We start from the raw sequence: 12,860 nt of genomic DNA, 5'->3' as shown, positions 1-12,860 counted from the left end.
TTTTATGATTCCAAAACCGGACAAAACCCTGATTCTGGAGAAGAATTTTGGGAATTGCTTGTTGCTTTTTGATTTATAGTTAAAGGCTGGTGACAGCCAACGTTCATTCGCTCAACTCACTCAAATAAATAGAATTTTTAAAAAAAATTGTTTTAAGATTTTGTCCGGAAGTTTTCCTTTGGTATTAATGTTTAAGACTCAATTTATATACTTGCTGGGCATTTTTGGCTCACTCTTTCTTTGTAAATTCTTATTTCTGCCAGAAACAGATAAGGATAAAAGTGAATAGCTTTGATAGACAGCAGAAGTTAGAGAAATCTTCGCTGTGAGAGGTTGAAGAAGTTAGAAGAATATGACAAGAGCATTAGGGCAAATGTATTCTTATTTGTATTATAGTTGTTGTAAGTTGTAGAAGATTAGATTCTTGTTTCATACCATAACCTGTAAACGATCCGGATTCCATGGGTTAATCGAATATTCTTTTATTTTATGTAAAGATTATTTCGTGACACCAAATCTTGACCCCGGATTTGGGTTGTTACATGCATAATCATGTTAACATGTATTACACTATTACATATACATACCAATTTCAAGGGGGCAACACATGCGTAAGCACTTAAATTTTAAGAAATGATTTTACAACAGAAATGAAAGCTATAAAAATCTATTAGGTAGTAACTTAGATTGTTTCCAACTATTAGTATACAGAAAGTTCCAAGAATGTACCTTTCCAAGTATCTGGCACGTTCAACCTCATTCCAAGCCATCTCGAGTTTCCAGAGGTTTCGGCTTCTTGGCTTGGTCTGAATTGCTTTCAAATTTAAACTCTTCTCGACCAAATATATAGATCAAGATCTGATGAAAATTATTTAAATATTATTTTGACCATATCAAAATGGCTCTACATAAAAACTATCTGAAAGAGGTTATCATATCATCCTACCAGGTGGGTAAGGTGGATGAGCTCTGTGATTTTGACACCCATGAAGAATGCTTGGAAACATTCCGGCCTCTGAAAAAATTCACAATATCCATTCTTTCTTTAATAACCTACATTTTCGAAATTAATATAAGTTTGTATCTCCAAAGATTTGTATAGTGAGCTGTGTACATAATCCTAAACTCATGTCATAATAATTTGTAAATTTGCATATATCCCATTATACGAAATCTGTATTCGTGGATTTACATTTGGTAGAAAAGGTCTGTTGATGTCGATCACTCTAGAAGCCCGACTAACTTTCAAAATCCACAAATTTTTTAAAAGTCCCGGGATTGCATTATTTTTCATCAAATTTTATTTTTATCCACACCTACTCAGCTCTTCCATACCAGACTGCTTATAAAAATAGTCACAATCTAATTACTATGTAGAGTACCGTAATTTCATAAATAACACAATTGATGACACAAATAACATAATTTTACAAATTAATAGGTACCGACAAATCAAGGTCTTGAAGATGTCATGTAGTGCCTCATTGTCAATAACCATACTTTCATCAACATTATTCAGCTGATGCGCTGACAGTGTAACATTTATAGATCAGTTTGTCTAATGTGAAAAGGATATAATACTAGGCTCTGATCATAACTCCCCAATCATCCTCAAATTTTGTAATATTATAGGATCCATCCAGCAGCGAATAAAATGAATTTATAAACCTATACAATACAAACAAAAGTTAAAATGAATTTAATGACTAACATAATATTTGCTAAAGATGCTCAATAACATAATTTACGTAACATATTAATCACCTATGAACGAACATGTTAATTTTTATTTCAAACTTGGATTTTTAATCATTCCGATCATCTACTATTATACAACATGATGTACAGATTAATTAAAATTAGATCCTCGAGGGAGGATGCCAAGTATAATAAAGACATACTATTAAAAAAATTAATTAAGCATATCCTCAGTGTATTGAAGAACCAACTGCAAAACAAAAAAACAAAGTGCTCCAAATAGTAGCACAAACTGTTTAAAGAAAAGTGAAGCTAATTTACATGTTTCAGCTTCACGTATTAACATGTTTTTAGTTCGGTTTCTAACTTTTCCGCTCATCTTTTAAGCATGCTCGCTTTGTTTCTCACACTTTTAGAGAAGCTAATTATATGTGCTTGCTCTGTAGCTACAGTTTTTTGTTCCTCCAAAAATATGATTTGATTCAGTGCTTTTGATTTCAAGTCTTTAATGGTTCTCGACCATAGCTTCAATCGTCTGCTCAAAGAGGCCCTCAAGTTCCTTCTCCATACTCTCAAATTTCTTTGCTCCAAATCTGAGATTTTCTGTGTTTTCTTTTTGTATTGACATATTAGAAGTTAGATAGACTTCAAGTTCAATAACCTTGTTGCCTTCACCTTGTCGTCTCAAGCTTGCTTTCTAACTTATTAACATTCTGCTCTAAGTTAGATATGTCACTCTTCAGTGAACATAGACTACCGTCTTCGACCATATCACCAATAATGCACATATAATCTTTTCCAATTTCCTTACATTTCTGAACTTCTGCAAAGTAAAAATTAGGTAGAATTAGCCACACATCCTTAAAAACTTTGATAACTAAAACCAAGGCCATAAAAGTAAAATGATAGGAGGGGCATGAAATCATTAAGTTTGTATATAAGATGGTATGGAGACCAACTCTGTTTTCTTTTTATATTTGCCTACATTTTATTATTCTACTTTTATCTTAGATTCACTTAGCTAACAAATATGTCAGCTGTACTCGGCCAATATATAAAAATTGAAAGAACAAACTAGCTTAAAACATCCTTCCAAACTGAAAAAAGTAATCAGGACTAATGATTATTAACATTAATTATAAATATTTTGAATAATTCTGCACGTACGTAGAAAGTACATAACAAATCATATTGAAACAATACTGTAATATTTTTTCATTGTTGTACATCATTTCCTAGTTCAAGTCAATTCCAAAATTTCTGGATTGGCGTCCAGCTCCAGCATTGGTCTCTGTCTCTTTTGCTAGTACAGTGTAAATTGGTCCATCCTCGTTTCTAAATTCCTGGACCTAATTTGGATGTTCCTGGTTATAGATTCACTGCAATATGATTCCTATAATTAACCAAGTCTACTAATTTAGAAAACATATATCAAGAAAAAAACTGATTGCAGAGGAAAAAAAGCCCACATATGAAGTTTATAAAAATGTAGAGATTTTTGAAGCTGATCACCGACTTAGAATTTTTCGGAAAAAAAAGAACAAAAGTTCTTGAACAATGACCATCCTAACCATCACCGGCTCTGCTTACGGAAGAGAAATGTGTACAAAATTACTATCTAGCGCATCATATTCATAACATGAAAGTTTGAGTCACGTCTTTTTGGTAAAAAATTTTATATCATGCTTATTAGGTACGTCCCATGTGAATACAATCATGTGTTCACGCTCGTCTATTCTTTTTTTATTATATTATTTTTATATTAATATTTAACCTCGTTACTATTATTTATTTTAATCACACACAATTTTTATGGTGCACTAAGCCGGAGTATTCACGAAAACACCATCCTTACTCTTCGGATTGGAGGCATGATCTGCGTACATATTACCTCCACAGACCCTTCTCTAAGCGGGATATATTGGATATATTTGATTTGGTTTATATTTTAGGAGTGGGTATAATGTACGCAAACTCATCCCATTTAAAAGAATGAAAAGACTACATATACGGTGTAAATTATAAAATAACCATACAATTAATTTTAAAAATATCTTACCTTTAATTATTTTACCGGTTCTTAATTAAAATTTTTAAGTATAGTAATATAGCACGTGATTCACACACGGGAACCTTAATTTTAAAATAAGTATAGAATTAGTGAAATTTAGTGTATATGCAACATCTTTTATTAAATAATTTAAAACTTCAGTTTTTTTTGTTAAATTATGTCTATGTTTTTGCGAGTTAAACTGAGAGTGCTAAATTTTTTGTGAAATTGTGTTCTAAATTTAGAATAGAGGTATAATTTCTATTTTCAAAATTCAAAATATCCAAGTGTAAGATAGTAGAAATGAACACACTATTTGTGAAACTACAATAGCAAATCACATATTACATCGCGAAATTATATCATGTCATTCATTTTTTTTGCTAAGGATATCATGTTATTCTTTTATAAAGAAAAACAATATCAATGGTTTTTTAAAGATTCACGAATAAAAATAATTCATTAAATCTTGATTTTAGCACAAACAATGTCCGGTGTTTATAAATATATCTAAATGTATGTTATGCATACATATCGGCTAAGCACTTAGCTACCAAACGTTATTACTTAGATATAACTGCAACAATTCATATATTATACTAAAAGTTAACCACCTATGCCCTCAATACTAGTTAAACAAAGGAGACATGCACGGTAATTGATAGTTGCACAGTAGTTGGCCTCCAAAGCCTATTTTTGTATATCCATCCTTAATATTATTAGAAGCATTGCAAGAGATCTAAGAGATATAACATATTTCAGCTCATCTTTAACCACAAATGAAGGTTAAACAAAATATATTTGTTGTTAGTAGCAATGATACCTCTGGGTAATAGGGTAAATATAAAACCATAATAAAATAATGATTTTTCGAATCTGAATCATCGATAACCATCTTTTATTAATCCAGAGATCCTAAAAATATTCAACTTGGATTCTGACGTATCTAGGGCTGAAAACTCTTCCAAATAGGTAGATTCAGAACTCGCAATTTATTCATTTACTAAAGAACTTTCGGTATCTACACAATCTTTAGCTTCCCCTGCTAAAGTATCTTCACAATCTTAAAATTAATACAAAGTATATAAAACATCTCTCAGTCTCTTAGTAACAAACTAACTATCTTCGGTAACAAACTGAACTAAAGTATACAAACTTTTGGTATCTACACAATCTTTAACTTTAGATACCAAGTATCTTTGGTAACAAACTAAACAAACAATAACAAACAAAGTCAAATAAGAATATATCAATTCTACCAAGAAGAAGTAGCACAGTCTCTCAGTGATACAAAAGCAATAGCAGTAGGCCAGTAGCTGCCACATAGATATATAAAAGCTCAAAACTGTGATACGTTGAGTTGCATATCGGGTTCTCATTCATCACTTCTGCAACGTAAGTACAACATGATTATAACCACCCTTCGAAAATAAATAATTAAGCTGCCAATTACAAAAAACCGAACACACTGAGAAGAAAAATAGATCAATTATCACCTCACAACTTAATTCCAGAATAATTCATTCCTCCTTATAAGTAATTAGAAAAAAAGCTAATACATTAATCCGGTCTCAATCTATAACATATATCAAACAATAACTAATTCATATACTACACCATATTTTGACTATAAAATTGCCAGAGCTACGAAATTATAATCTCGATTAAATTAATACAAAATGCAAAGTGTAGCAAGGCCTTTTTTCAGATACCTAAATACATGAAAACATATCTAAGCACTTGCAAAAACTGATTTGGCTTTTTCTAATTGATGTCGTAATTGGAGTTAATGAAGAACTTGCAGAATTCTTTGTCGCCTTGTAGGAATTCTGAACATTTCTTTAACTTTCACTTTTCTTGATAGTTAAAGTAGATACTGTATTAGGTTTTGCCACAGTAATACAATTAATCAACTTCTTATGAGGCTTTGGATTTGATCTTTCATATCCGTGGAGTTCATTTTTTGACTTTATTCGAATCTCCAGGCCTGTAAATTACACACCAAAATAAGTAGAGTGTTGAAATTTTTTTCCTAGGCAAGGCCGAGGTAACATTGTTTGAATCAAAGGGTTTGAGTTGTTATTAAAATATTGGAGTTTTTAAATCATTTTTCTTTAAAGAAAGTTCAGGTTGCACTATTTTGTAGGATTACTATACAGTGAAAAAGGCAGAAGTTCAGTAACTTGCACAATTTGCATATCTGACCAGTATCTACCATAAAGTGCAATGTGGGAATAAAGGTAGCACGGATCCTCCGCTAAATGGCATTTCATCTTCTTCGATGTTTATGAAAAATTGAAGGATAAATGATATATCCAACAACCTTTCAGCCTATTTAACATCTGAATCAGATTCTCCAAATACATACAAATATGATTGCTAGTCTCGTACATATCTGAGTATATAAACACACAACTATTAATCATTTAGTAAAATCTGTTAGTCGTATATGAAAAATAACTTAATTACAAAAAATATGTAGTTGTTACATCAAACCTCTAAGTAGGAAATTCATGATATTTTTGATTCAGGGTAAATGAAAAATATATGATAAGTGCAAGATCGATTAGATTTAGAAGTATGCGTTCTCTTTTGACAAATAAAGTTATTCTACACCCATAAAATATTATACTCACAAAAATTAGGCTAATAAGTATCTAAGTATATAAAATAATGTGAAGCCCAAGTAAGAGATTATCAGTTTAATTGACTACTAATCTATTTAATTAGTAGTCCCAAGTAAGAACACCTTGTTTTCTTTAAAGCAACATTACATGAAAAGTGGATGGCATATTGAAAATAAAAAGAATTAAAATGAACCTGAGATTAGTAGTGTCAAGTTCAATAAGAAATGATCGTGGTCGTTGTTCTGGAGTGTCTGTGTGTATCCCTGTAAAATCTCGATGCGGTCACAGAACCACAATACCTTAAAATGTAGTCAATTTGCATCCTTGGAAAATGCATGTGATAGTAATTGGTTTTATTTCAAAAAATGCTTCCTGCTTGTAAGGAATACACTTTTTACTTTGTTCATAAGAAATTGCTGCAAAAATATAAAAGAACATATATCACAAACATTATAACACATGGTACTTTTGATCTATCTGGGCTATCAACAAAAATAATAGAAGCATTTCACATAAAAAATTTATAACACATGGCAAGAATTTTCTCAAAGGCAATATATCAAACATGTATCAGTAGCTCCTATATAACAATCAAACAGAATTACACACATAACCAGAAGAAATACCTGGATGTGCATGATGCAGAGTTTTTGTGATTATTTATCCATTTTTACCGACCTGTTCAAACCAAACTATAAACAAACCAATTTTTCACAACTTTTCCATAACATAAATATAAAACATATATATCTTAAACCTTTTTATCATTGATGTATCGGCAATTGGAAATTGTCAACGCAATACACCCAATATCTTTGTAAAATCATCCTCCTGTATAAATCAAACAATCAAACATTAATCACGTAAACATATATGAACACATAAATAAAAACCCAAAGAAAAAATTGGAAGAATGGGAAAAAAGAATGAAACAACCGAGAATGATATATGGATATATTAGGATCATCCTTGTTTTGTATCATGTAATTTCAAACAAACATACATTAATCAAATACAAGTATATTATAAACATACAAATATAAGAACATATAAATAACAAAAAATCATTAAGATTGAAGAACATAAGAAAACACAAAAAGAAAAAAAGAGATGATTGTATGAATGGAGAATGATTTAAAAATTAGGGTTAGTCGGAGGAGATAATAAAGATTTTGAATTTGATAGTAATGGAGAGTAACGGAGAAGAAAGTAGGTTATTTCGAAATCTTGTTAGCGTGGAGAATGGATCTTTGATTGGTAAGATTATGGATAATAAAGATTTAAAATTTGACAGTAATGATTATCAAAGAAAGTAGTAATGATTTTTGAATTTGATTTACTGAAGGCATGAATTGTGGATCTCTAATTGATTGGGTATAAAAACAAATCTATTTTAATAACATGTTTGATCTTTTTAATATTGATATTTGATTTTTTTAATAATTTTAAATATCATTTAAGATGTGGATAGTCCATGGATCTTTGCGTATTTATATAGGGATTAGTTGATTTATGAATATGGGTCAAAATATGGGTCAAAATATTTATAAAAATGTCATTCTTAGTACTAATTTGAGGGGATCTTCACTAGTGCTCATTAAGATATAATAGATGAATGGATTGATGTAAATGTTGTTAACTTGTTTATATACACAAAATAGTTTTAGTTCATATTAAAGTCAAATATTAAGCACTGAAAAAATATTCAAACAAAAAATTTGTTATTTTTTCTAAATTAGAGTACTAGTTTAAATTTAATTGAAGACTTACTTTCACAACACCAAAAAATTGACAAATGTGTGAATTGGCTAGGGGACTAAATGGATCCATTATTGGGTTGGGGCTTCGAGTGACATTAGTGATGAGCGAATGGCCCTTTAACCCAAAGATAATAGTAATGACAGGAGATCATGAGCAGAATGTAACCGCCATAAAAAATCAAATTTGAAGAGGAAGGTAAAGTGATTATGATTTATCTATTGATTTATAATAAAATTAAGGGGCAGTTATATATGATGGGATAAAAGTGCAGAGAAGAAACTTATTCTCAGAATAATTGATTACATTGTCTCAGCAAATTTAGTTCCTATTTATAGGATTACAAAATAGCAAATACATTGAATTATTGTGGCTTTTAATATCCTGGGAACTTGAAAGACCTGCTACTTACATATCAGATACATGAATAATATTAATAGTACGTGTATGTCTGAGAAAATAAGTTAAAGCTCCAAAAGGTTCTAACATATACTTCCAACAATCCCCCTTAAGCTAGACCATTGTAACGCCAAGTTTTGTCTTGAATTCATTGAATATGTTGTTTTTCAGGGGTTTAGTAAAGATATCAGCAACCTGTTCTCCAGTCTTACAATAGTTCACATTGATTTCTTTATTCTTGACCAAGTCTCTAATGAAGTGATATTTGATTCGTATATGTTTGATTTTGCCATGAAATGTGGGATCTTTATTAAGGGCAATTACATAATTATTGTCACAATAAATTTGTGGGCAATCTTTAGTGAATTGTTTAAGTTCTTGTAGCACCCATTCCATCCAAAGAGCTTGAATCCTGCTAAAGCCAAAGAAATATATTCTGTGTCAGTGGTTGAAAGAGAGACATCGGCTTGTTTCTTCGACATCCATGATACAACAGATGATCCAATGAATAACACACTCCCAAAAGTGCTCTTACTGTCATCATAATCTCCAGTAGCTATCGCAGAATCCCACAATCTGAGTTTTGCTTTCTCGTTAATAGTAAATCCCATCTCCTAGAGTTCCACGTATATATCTCGGAATCATTTTACCTGCATCCTACTAAGATTTTTTCGGGCGCTCTATGAACCTACTGATTAAGCTTACTCCATATGCTATGTCAGGTCTCGTTGCTGTTAAATACATCAAATTCCCCACCATGCTCCTAAATATCTTTGGATCAACATTCTCAGATTTGTCATTTTACTCAACTTTGTTCCAAGTGCAACAGGTGTAACGAATGGCTTGGCATTCTCCATTCTAATTTTTTTCATGAGATATCTGGCATATTTTTATTGAGAAAGAAATATACCTTTGTCATTTTGCTTTATCCCAAGAAAGAAATGTAAAAACCCCATATCTGTCATTCCAAATTCCTGCATCATACTTTTCTTGAAGCCTTCAATGTCCGTTATGCTGCTCCCTATGATGATTAAATTACCAATATATAAGGAAACAATCAAGAAATCACATTTCTTACTTTCTTTGATGTAAAGAGTGTGTTCAAATAGACATTTTTTAAATCCATTCTTTTTAAAATAATTATCAATGCGGCTATACCACGCTCGTGGTGCCTATTTTAGTCCGTAGAGTGTTTTCTTTAGATGACACACTTTATTTTCTTTTCCCTTTTAGACAAAACCAGGTGGTTGATTTATGTAGACCTCTTCTTGGAGAAGACCATTTAAAAATGCTGATTTTACGTCCATTTGAAAAATATTCCAATTTTTCTGGGCAGCAAGTGCAAGAATTAATCTAGTAGTTTCAAGTCGAGCTACAGGAGCAGAAATATCTTGATAATCTATACCTTGCTTCTGTTTGTAGCCTTTCACAACCAAACGTGCTTTGTGCTTTTTAATTTCTACCTGAGCATTACAATTGGTTTTATAGATCCATTTCACTCCGATGCTTTTCTTCCTGGAGGAAGTTCCACCAAATCCCATATTTGGTTTTTGTTAATAACATCAATTTCTTGTCTCAATGACATTATCCATTTATCTTCTTGTTCTGCTTCTTCAAAATAATTGTATTAGTGTCCATAAGTAAAGCAAAGTTTGAAAAATCTTCCTCGAGAATCCTTCTTGTTTGACTATATATATCTTGTAAGCTTCTTATTTTGGGAGGAGGTGAGTCGGAACTTGGTGTTGTTGACGAAGTTGGTGATGATTGTGGCAACTCGTCATTTTATCCAGGAAATGCTTCTTCTTCTATTGGCTCCAAGAGAGTGTTGTCAAAAATTATGGTGTTAATTCCTTTATCGTTATTCCAATCTCATGCCGCTTTCTCATCAAATATTACATCTCGGCTAATGATAATCCTCTTAGTGATAGGATTATACAACTTGTATGATTTTGGATTCTCACTATAGCCGATCAAAATAGACTTTTCAGATTTGTCGTCAAGTTTTCCTCGCTTTTTATATGGTATATGAGAATAACATATACTACCGAACATTCTCATATGAGAGACACATGGTTTACGGTGACTCCAAGCCTCATCTAGGGTCATTCCTTGTACTCCATTAGTGGCAGCATGATTTAGAACATAACACGCTGCTGCTGCTACTGCCCAAAAAAATTGGGGTAATCATTGTGTTTTAAGCATGCTGCGCACAAGTTCCGTAATAATACGATTTTTCCGTTCGGCCACCCCATTTTGTTGAGGGGTAAACCTCACAGTCAACTGATGTTTAATGCCATTCTCTTTTAAGAAATTTTTTAATTCACTATTCATATATTCGCTACCTTGGTCTGAATGTAAAGCCTTCAATTGATAACCACTTTATTTTTCAACAAATATTTTAAAATTCTTAAAGACACCAAAAACTTCAGACTTTTGTTTAAGGAAATAAATCCATATCTTCCTACTATAGTGAACAATAAAAGTGAGAAAATATTTGTTGCCTCCAAGAGAATTTATACGCATAGGACCACATAGATCATAGTGCAGTAGTTCCAATGGTAGAGACGCTCTTGTAGCCATTCCTATAGAAAAAGATTCTCGATAGTGTTTACCAAATGTTCGTCTTTCACAAACTTGATCTTGTCAATTAATGTATGGAATGCCTTGTACCATATGCTCCTCACAGATTTTTGACAATGCGCTGAAGCTTAGATGATTATAACAAAGATACCACAACCATGATTTATCACTAACAATACTTGAAAAACAGTTGAGTGTCGCTATATTTTAGCTTAAAGGGAACATCTTGTTTGACATCATTTTGATTCTTGCAACAAGATTATTATACTATCCCTTATTTCACACTGATCGCCTCTGAAAAACACATTATGTCCCTTCTTCAGGAGCTGTCCCACACTTAAAAAGTTATGTTTTAAACCTGGAACATAGTAAACATCACGAACATACTTCAGGCCTTGTTTGGTTTGAATTAGGACATCACCACATCCTCCTACCAAGTGTCGCTTATCATCGCCTATTTTCATCTCACGCTGGACAGATTTATCGAGATTAATAAGATTGTTTTTGTTCCCAGTCATGCGGTGGCTACATCCACTGTCTACATAATATATGTTATCGACAGAGGTCTCTTGCTCGCTGAACATAACAAGAACAGATTCTTCATTTTTAGTGTCAGAATTCTCATGTAAAAAACTTGACTCTTCTCTTTAATTTTTCAATCTTGAGTAACAATCCTTTCTTAGATGACCAAATTTATGACAATAATTGCATTGAATTTGAGAGTGATGGTTCCCTCGTCCTCTGCCTCCATATCATCCACGACCTCTTCCTCTTTCATTATGATAGCCTGGATTTGTTTTTTGATTTGATTGGGACAGATGATGTCCTGTTTGTGTTTTTTCTCTTAAGTAAAAATTTGACTGACTTATACCTCGTCCACGAATATTAACTCCGCGTCCCCGTCCTCAGAAACCTCCATGATGAAATTCTTGTATTTGAAATGCTTATTCAGTAGGTGTATCAAATTGTTTGATTCTCAATTCATGATATTGCAAGGAACCTGGTAATGATTCTTGAGAGAGTTCGCCTAAATTCTTGGACTCTTCAATCGCAACGAAGACATGTTCATAGTTCTTTGTCATGCTTCGAAGAATTTTTCACGATTCTCCGATCTGTAAAAAATTTTCCATTAACTTTCAGTTGATTTGAGATTGAATTAACTCGATTAAAATAGTCTTTAACAGATTCTCCCTTCTTCATTCGAAGCAAATCAAATTCTCCTCGTAAAGCTTGTAGCCTTACCAATTTTACCATTTCTTCTCCCTAGTATGTTGTACTGAAAATATCCCAGGCCTGTTTTGATGTAGTTGCTACAGAATTTTGTTCAAAAATTACTTCATCTACTGATTGATAAATAAAATATAAGCCTTTTTGTCCTTCTTGCGACTTTCCTTTAAAGCTGTCAGTTGTTGTTGATTGAGCGTTGTTTGATCCGCTGGATCATTATAACCATTCTCAACAATTTCCCAGAGATCTTGATAACCAAAGAAGGTCTTCATCATAATACTCCACTGGCTATAAGTTTTTTCCATTCAAACGGGGAAGCTGGGGTTGTATTGAGTTATTGTTGGTGGCCATTCTTGTATGAAACAATCAGGAACTGTGTATGAATATTGTGGTGATTAATAACCTGGGACCCGTGGGTTATGGGCTCTGATACCAATTTGATGAGATAAAAGTGCAGAGAAGAAACTTATTCTCTAAATAAATGATTGCATTATCTCTGCAAATTTAATTTTTATTTATAG

The 12,860-nt window shown here is 32.1% G+C and overlaps 1 long non-coding RNA gene across 1 annotated transcript; it reads right to left on the bottom strand.

Moving 5' to 3' along the window:
• Positions 1-5,936: 5,936 nt before the first annotated feature.
• LOC141663838 (uncharacterized) lies at positions 5,937-7,509 on the bottom strand. The gene is made up of 4 exons (XR_012551682.1): positions 7,133-7,509; positions 7,002-7,053; positions 6,569-6,791; positions 5,937-6,143 (listed from the first exon to the last, which is right to left on the bottom strand). It is a non-coding gene; the product is annotated as an uncharacterized LOC141663838 (long non-coding RNA).
• Between the last annotated feature and the right edge of the window lie 5,351 nt (positions 7,510-12,860).

The sequence above is a fragment of the Apium graveolens genome, chromosome 6 (assembly GCF_009905375.1).
Source record: "Apium graveolens cultivar Ventura chromosome 6, ASM990537v1, whole genome shotgun sequence".
NCBI lineage: Eukaryota > Viridiplantae > Streptophyta > Magnoliopsida > Apiales > Apiaceae > Apium > Apium graveolens.
Note: the sequence above shows the minus strand (reverse complement) of the source record. Positions and strands in the feature narration are given on the sequence as shown.